The sequence below is a fragment of the Solanum dulcamara genome, chromosome 9, assembly GCF_947179165.1.
Source record: "Solanum dulcamara chromosome 9, daSolDulc1.2, whole genome shotgun sequence".
Lineage (NCBI taxonomy): Eukaryota > Viridiplantae > Streptophyta > Magnoliopsida > Solanales > Solanaceae > Solanum > Solanum dulcamara.
The window spans coordinates 35,649,382-35,658,543 of NC_077245.1; the positions used below are offsets into that span (position 1 = coordinate 35,649,382).

The following is a 9,162-nucleotide window of genomic DNA, read 5'->3' on the forward strand; positions in this document are numbered from 1 at the left end:
GACACAATAGGTAAATACTAATCACAACTAAATCGATTTATACATGGATACCATTTTTTCTAGGTTACACATTTGATATTCTTTCAAACTGTCAAATATATATCCCCTGGATTCTCTCAAATTCCATGACCCTTACTAATAAAACACCCAACATTGCTTGAGTAGATAGACTATCCCTAGCTCATATCATGAAATAGGAAACAACTGGATTATCCTATCTCTAGCTCAAATTGATACATTAATTTCATCAAGTTATCATTATTGAGTATTACCCAACTCTGTTTCACTTTCTCAAGATAAAATAGCGTTAAAGAGCTCAACCAATGTTTTCAACCACTGAGTATTAGATTAAAACTTCAAGACAAAAATAGATCTATGCATAACCATTAATTTTAGAACTAATTCATCAATGCCCATTGGGTTTTACATCAATATCTTTAATACACATCACTAGCCACAGATTTAGCTACTCATAATAGAAGACATAAATATAACACCCATGTAGGAAAACTCTATTTCAAACTAATTTGATTAACAACATTTGAAATCCAATCTTAGAATGATGCAAATTTCATTTTTCTTCCTTCACAAGACAGGAAAGTTCTTATCTTGTTTCTTTCACTACCTAAAATATGTAACTCCTTTGAAATTTTTCAATTGGGAAGAAGATAAAGGTATTGTAACACCACGAAAGTCAAAAAGTGTGATTTGAAGGAAATGATGTAGAAAATATTCTTGTGCAGGCCCCTATGAGCCAATCTATGGTCCATACAAAGTCATATGACCCGTTGAAGGTAAGTCGTAGGTGAGCCCTAACACTTTGGAAAATATTGAGTCTTAGAGGTGGGTCTATAAGTGTCAATATAAGGACCATATTAGGTCCTACAGTTTATATATGAGGATGATAGAAAAGGTCCTGAAGTCTTAGAAGTTGACTACGAACCAATAGAATGGTCCATAGATAGACCTACGGCCTATAGGTGAAGTCGTAGGTTGAGATTTAGAGAGTGTGTTTTAGGAATTCAACCAAATGAGTGGTCCTATAACCTATAGGGTGGTTCATAGAGTGAAGTTCTAAGAAATAGTTTCTGATGGTGTATAGTACAAAAGGGCTACGAACCATAGAAACATCTACGACCCATAGGAGTGGGTCGTAGGAGGAACTTCAGAAACCTTGTTGCTTTCCCTGATTCCACGAGTCTTTTTTATGATCCATATAAGGACCTACAACCCTGTAGGTAGGGTTCGTAGGTCTTTTCGTATTTGGGCCTTTTACTACCCATTTAACCCCTAAGCTATGTAATTTTAAGACTATTTCTAAGACATATAACTACTCTTACCCTTCAAATATCCTCCATTCTCTCTTATTCACTTATAGACCCAAAGCTCTCAAGAATTTCTCTCTCAAATTCATCTACTTCAAGTCAAGCTAGGGTTTCAAGTTCAAGTCTCTATTACAATATCTTGTTATGGCTTTGATTAAAAGTATATGAAAATTTCATCCATTGATCCTATTCCATCCATGTAGTCCCAATGTATTGTCAGATTCCTCTCTATGATTTCTTTCTAAACCCTAGGGGTCTGAATAATCTTGCTTCGGGTTTAATCAATTATGGTTTATTTCACTTCTATTGATCTTATTATGCATGATTTGATCTTAATTATATATTTTTGATGAATTTTTCATGAAATTGTGCATTATTTAAGAATTATGAACTACCTCTAAAGATAATGCATACATCATGAATTTATGAAACTATGATTTCAACGAAGCTTTTTGATAAAGTATCAAGATGATTTTATGAAAACTAGTTTGCTTCAAAAGTTAAGTATTCTCATCATAAAGATTTTCCTTAATATTTATGAATAAGTTTATCATGATCTAGATTCTTAGATAAGTAAGTGTCTTTATGAATATATTATAAAATCATGATTTGTTAAAGGAGTTATTCTAATGTTTCAAGTATGATATGATGAATTTAGTATTATTAGATTCTTACCATTTTCAATCTTATGATATGTTATGTGTAACTATTCTTGTTGATAGTATCACCTAGCACCGAGTTGGAGTAGTAGTGATTACCCAAGATCCATAACTATGTACCCCCGTAGGATTTGCCTTAATTGGTCTTAGCTAGTGGATCCACAAATAGCTCATGTTAATGATCCTTACTTGGCAAGTAGTACAACCTTTTTCACTAGCACTGGACTCCATATTATAGTTCACAGGGTTTATGTCAGTTAACGGTATCTCTCACTATGCTATGCTTTGATTATGATTTCCTTACAAATATTGCATTGACCATGTTTTATATTTCTAACAATGTCTTAAAGGAGTATGTCATGTTTAGCTTGGTCATTGGATTATAACAATTTTATGTCATGCATTAGACCTTCTCCATACTCAGTACATTCCATAGTACTGACCGCATACTTATTTTGTCTATATTATTTATAACATAGGTCACGACTCTCCCCATCCATTTCATAGATAATATTGAATACTGTCTACATTGCACTACTTGGTGAGTCCTCATGGTTAGAGGGCATGACCACATATGATGTTTTTTATTTCGTGTTGTTAAGTTCTAGGGTATTTCATGAGTTAGGGCTTTTCTTATGCCACAATTATGATAATAGAAGCTTGTTGTCAGACCCAATATGGTTTTTTACATTTTTAAGATGTTATACTCCAATTTCACCTTTATGTTGAGAAAGCTACTTTGAGACTTATTTCCCTCTTTTGAAATTGTTTGAGTATGTTAGTTATTCTTAAGTCATGCTTATGAGAAGACGCCTTTTTAGGGTCTTTTGGGATCCTATTCGCCATGTAACGTCTAGGGTGTAACTTGGGTCATGACAAAATTTATATTAGAGGATCAGGTTCAAGTGTCCTAGAATGTCTAATAATCTACATCTAGTAGAATCTTATTCATGAGTGTGAAGCATGCCATATTTATGAACGAGAGGCAATGAGGCATTTAAGAAACTCTGCTTCTTTCATCACTCCTAAGTCATTTGATTGAGTTGAAATCTATTGGGTTTCCTTTTAACTCTTGTTCTATGCCTTTCAGAATCATGCCTCTATGAAGAGCTCCATTGAGAAGGAGTGTGAATCAATATGAGTAGCAACAAGCACATCAAGCTTCTATTGATCCTTTGACCGAGCAAGTCTTTGAAGCCGAGTTTTGATATGATTTTCAAGTGCTTCTCAAAGCTGTGGAAGAACAATCCAATAGAGATCTGGTGACTCCCATGAACCCAAGTATGTGTACAGCGACAAAAAGAGTTTGACGCTTCACAAGGATGAATCCTCCAGAATTCCAAGGTTCGAAGGTGGACAAAGATCCACAAGAGTTTATTGAGGGGATCCAAAAGATTGTGAACATCATGGGTGTAAATCTGGTAGAAAAGGCAGATTTTGCCTCTTATCCATTGAAGGGAGTTTCTCAAGTTTGGTTCAACCAATCAAAGGAAGTAAGGGATATAGATGCATCTCCTTTCGATTGGGACAAATTAAAGAGTGCTTATCTAGATTGGTTCTTTGACCTTGAGTTGAGGGAGGCTAAAGTTCAAGATTTCATTAACTATAAGCAAGGGAATATGAGTGTAAAGGAATACGCATTGAAATTCACTCAATCGTCCAAGTATACTCTGGCAATGATAGCCGACTCTAGAGCTCATATGAGCAAGTTTGTTTTTGATGTTTTTGATATGGTGATCAAAGAGTGTAGTACTACAAAGTTGATCAAGGAGATGGATATATATAGTTGGATGAGTCATGCTGAATAAATTGAGGAATATAAGCCTAAGGAGAGGGCTAAAAAGTCTAATAGCACTCAAACATATAGAGGTGACTTGTCACATTCCAGGTCCAGAAGTAGTAGTCGTTATCAGTTATGAAAAAAGTATTCTAACCTGACTTCATCTAGTGCTTTGACGTACAATTCCAATAAAGATAGGGTGTATAACCCAAGACATAAGGGAGTGCTCCGAGTGGTAAGACTATCCCCACATGTAGGAAGAGTAGGAAGAACCATCGAGGACATTTCTCAACAAGTTCTAATGTACGTTTTGGTTGCGAGAAGATGGGTCATAAGGTGATAGATATTTCTTTGGTTGCTATCAAGGTAGAGATGGTCGTCAACATACTTAATCTGCTTCTTTAGGTCGCCTGGCTCAGTAGGATAATTAATTTGGTTCTGGTGATAGTCAGCGTTAGAATATATTCTATGTTATTTAGACACAAAAGGATCAGACAAATTCTCCCCATGTAGTTACTGGTATATTACAAGTCTTTCAGTTTGATGTTTATGCTTTAGTAGATCTTAGAGCAAATTTTTCTTTCGTGACTCCTTATATTGCTGTAAAGTTTGATGTCGGTCCCAAAATATTATTAGAACCTTTCTTAGTCTCTACTCCTGTAGATGATTCAGTTTTAGCTAAAGGAGTTCTTACAAACCACCCGGTCTTAGTTCTTCATAAAATCACCTTAGATGATCTTTTAGAGTTAGATATGACTGACTTCAATGCTATTCTTGGTATGTATTAGTTTCATGCTTTTTATGCCTCTATTTATTATAGAACCCAAGTGGTTAAGTTTGAATTTCTTAATGAACCAGTCATAGAGTGAAGTGTAACAATTTAGCATTTAGGGGTCAGTTTATATTCTGCTTTAAAGCTCAAAATATTATTTCTAAGGGTTGTATCTATCATTTAGTATGGGTTAGGGTTATGAATTCTAAAAACCCTACTCTTGAGTCAGTTCCCGTTATGAATAAGTTTTCGAAAGTGTTTCCCAATGATCTTCTCGGTATTTCTCTAGAAAGAAAAATTGATTTTAGAATTGAACTTTTTATAGATACCTAGCCCATTTCTATTCCTCGTTATTGAATATGCCTTGGTAGAACTTAAGGAGTTGAAAGATCAGTTAAAAGACCTTTTGGACAAGTGTTGTATCCCAAGATTGGGTGAGGCAGACAGATACTTGGTTCCTTAAATTTATACCATCACATGAATGAGTGAACCTATTTACTTGGATATACATACAAGGGACATATGAAAATGAAATTAAATAATGCCTTGACCATCAACTAGAATGAAGCTATTTTATTTCTTTATACATATAAAAGTCATCGGTGAAAATGTTATCTTAATGGACCTACATGGTAGTACGGGAGACATAAATCTAAATATATGAATATGATTTGTACATACTTTATGAACCCTCTAACATATGACATGATTTGTAAATATGTCGAGACAAGGCCTAGATGTAACTTACTATCTATGTAAATCGTATACACAAGACAAGGCCTCCAATATTATTGGGGCTCACTGACTATAGTTGAAAACTTGAGAAGGAAGTTTGCTGAGCCACTTGAACCCTCAATGCATGTACCTACAGTGTGAGTATAGTGCCCCCGACATGAAAAAAAGTATGTGAGTGCATATGGAAGTGTACTTGTCTGTAAGGCAGACTGAATAATATGATAAGTATTAAAACTCATAAAATAGAACACATGAAATTACCCAGAAAGCACTTGGAAACTACAAACAGAGTATGGATCTATAACCAACTTATGATCATTTAAGCTTAAGTACTCGTCTTGTTCGAGAGGATAACACAAAGACAGTTATCAAAACCACATGAATCGACATAACATAAGACAGATAATTAAATCCCTTTTTTAGGATTATATATATTTCATCATGAATGCTTTATTCTAATGCATTTATCACTTAAGCAAGTAAGCACAAATGAGAAAATAGACGATGAACCAATATGCCACATGAAGTATATAACATACAATCAAATGTGAAAAAAAAGAAATTTAACATATGGACAAGTGAGTTACAAGAACATGTGATGCATGCGTAAGTGAGCTATAAAGAACTGTAGCACTTGAAAAAATGAGCTATAAAACATGTAACATGCAAGAAAGTCAATTATGACACATGGCAAGGTGAACTATAACCTATAAGCAGATGTATATGAGGCATGTGGCACATAAAATAGTGAGCTATGACACATGTGACATATAAGCAAGTAAGAAGTAAAGTATGTAATAAGCCATCAGGGGCATATGATGTATTAACAAGCGAGCTATGGCACGTGAGATGTGGAAGTTGGTGACACATGAACAAATAACTATGAGAATAGGTGACACATGAAAAAGTGAACTATGAGAACATATGACACATGGAAAAATGAGATATTAAAATGGATAACACATTAACAAGTGAAGTATGAGAACATATAAACACATCAACAATCGGGTATCTAGAAATGAGGAACAACCTTTAAAATTACCATGCCATGTTTTACCATTCTTAGTATATTAACCAATCATCTTTGGATCTGATTATTCGCATTTGGGCACATGATACATTATTATAGTTGGATCGTTGTACATTACATTCTTTTCATTACTCGTTGTTCCTTTATAATCTTTATAAGGCATGTGACACAAATGGCCAATAGATCAGTGGTATAAGAGGATAACCCATGCTAAGTATTTTAACCCTTGAGATGTTGTCCTCATAGTTATCCAAATTGGGATTGACTCATTCTAGGCTTTCACCCCTGGATGCCACCCTTATATGCATGAATTGAGATCAACCCATGCTAGGTATTCTAAAACCTTAGCTTCCACCCATATATATAAAACTTTGCTTTTGGCCGTGAGCTATCACCCATAATTATATAGATTTACTTTACATTATCTCTTTAATCTTTGTGATTGATTCTTTTGTGTTTATAACTCTTTTGATCTTTGGAACTATATACCAATGATGTAAAAATGTGAATAAAATAATTAAGGCATCAATAATGTTATAGAAATCAAAATATAAATTTGATGTGATACTTAGGAACTTCTATGACTCAATGAACTTCTATAGGCACAAAAAATATATACAGACAATCCATGTAGATGTGTGGAAAGTAAGGATAATAGGACATGTAGCAGATGAGTCATTAAGATGTATAACAAGTTAGCAGGTGATTCTACTTAGCACATGGTTCATTTAAAACACATTTGGACATTTTAAATTAGGGCACACATGAATTTCAAATGGAAAGGTGAAACTGCTCAAATCGAGAGGCAAGGACTATATAAGATGATACGATAGATAAGCACTTAGTAGATGATGTCAAATTAAAGGATGCATAAACATGTGAACTAATGAAGCCCGTGGGCAGATTCAAATTAGGGATATTATATTCCATGTAAGGACATATAAATTCTATAACGGAGCAAGTGAGGATTCTAGAAGGTAATATTATATATTAACATAATGGGAGTGATATCCAAGGAAAGGAACATATAAACATTAGAGTAAATGAAGTATATGATCAAATAGACAATTGAAGCAATTTGGAAGTATATGGACAAAATGTGTATCCAACATATGAACACTCTAACACGTGTAATCTAGTATCTTATTGACTCATACAGGTGATACATGTGACAAGGGTTCGGGCCTTAACAACGAAAGAAATTTAGCCTTATATAACTTATCTCCCAATCAGTACTATGCAGTGACATGATTCAACCTTTCCTTTAAGGCGTTAATCTACAATAATTTCAAGTAATACAACTTACATCAGTAGCTAACCAACAATCTTGGATCACTTTAACTTACCAAAACAGTAGTAGGGGCTGCAAGCTCATAACCCCTCTACTTAACAATGCTCTTTAAACACATTCCCTTCTCACCATATCTACATAACATAGACCTTCTCGAGGTCTCCTGGTACTTATCGTGCTTCACAATGCACAAAATAATAAATAGACACTTAATGGGCAGCAAGGCTACACAATCCTCAATTTAAATGGTGTTCACTAAATCCTTTGTTTCTGCCTAAAAAAACTTCACACGACTTTCTATTAAGACCATCCAACACTAAAAAGATAATATAAAACATAAAAATATATTACATCACAATAGGGTCAATAGGTCATGAAATAGGTCACTATGACATTATGTCGAACACCTAGTGGGTCTATAGCTCCCCAATTTTCATAAATGGTGTTTCAACAAACAATTATCCCATACTTTCAAACAACTCTTTTATTGCTATACATAGGTATAAAGCAATCTCCTTTACCCCAAATTAGTCCAACCATTCACCCAATACTAGTCCAAATTTAACCACATATAGGCAGCCCTAAACCTTTGTAAAATAATTAATAAAACTTGGACTCATGTCTTTCAATAATTATCTCATGAATTTGTAATAAAACATAAAGAGAAATTTTCACCCAATCTAATATATATATTGGAACAATATGGGGCAGCAAGCTTACCTAACTTTCAGGAAATTTATCCCTTGACTTGCTGTCCTTCAAGGACTTGAATTATCCTTTAATCTTAACCTAAAGAAAAAGTGACAAAGTATGGTAATAACCAAGAAACATGGGGCATCCAGCTTGTAGAAAGGGCATACCTATATTTTAAACATGAAAAATATGATTCCCTAGTCTCCCATGGAAGAATTAAGTTAAAACCATGAGTATTTTCACTCACCTTGTCTTGGAAAGGGAGGGTGTTTTCATTAACCCTAGGAGGAATTGAGGTAGTTGTTTGAAGTTGTGAGGAAAAGAGATAAATCTTGAGAGAACTAATAGAAATATGGATGTAAATAATGAGAGAAAATCAGCCATTTCTTAGGCTTAAATCAGCCTTTACAACCTCTCTTTTTCTCTTTATTTTGGGCCACAAATAGATAAGTAGTTGATGGTCTACTTGACCCTCTTAGCTGGTCAAAGAGTCCAAGTAGGTCATGCACCTACTTGCTGCTTTTGGCTTGTCAATAAGTTAAAGTAGGTGATGCACCTAATTGTCACCTACTTAAGTAAGTCGGACGTCTAAGCATGTAGCACATTTAAGGAAGTAACACGTATAAGTAAACAGCATGTGTAAGCAAGCAACACATGTAAGAAAGTAGCACTTGCAAGCACATAGCACATGCAACCAAGTAGGTAACGCACATAGATAGAGGTAGTAGGTTACTTAATTCAATTTCTTATTTATTCCCAAAGCTAAACACTTTAAACTTAATACATTATGTATATATACACTTGGAACCTTGGTGTTTAGGCTCGATACGACCTTCTTCTCCTAAATCATAATAGGTTCATCAATATAAACATAGTC

At 34.3% G+C, this 9,162-nt stretch overlaps 1 long non-coding RNA gene across 1 annotated transcript; it reads right to left on the reverse strand.

Moving 5' to 3' along the window:
* Positions 1-5,094: 5,094 nt before the first annotated feature.
* Positions 5,095-8,843, reverse strand: LOC129903227 (uncharacterized). Its single transcript, XR_008770222.1, has 3 exons — positions 8,533-8,843; positions 8,313-8,452; positions 5,095-5,401 (listed from the first exon to the last, which is right to left on the reverse strand). It is a non-coding gene; the product is annotated as an uncharacterized LOC129903227 (long non-coding RNA).
* Positions 8,844-9,162: the final 319 nt, after the last annotated feature.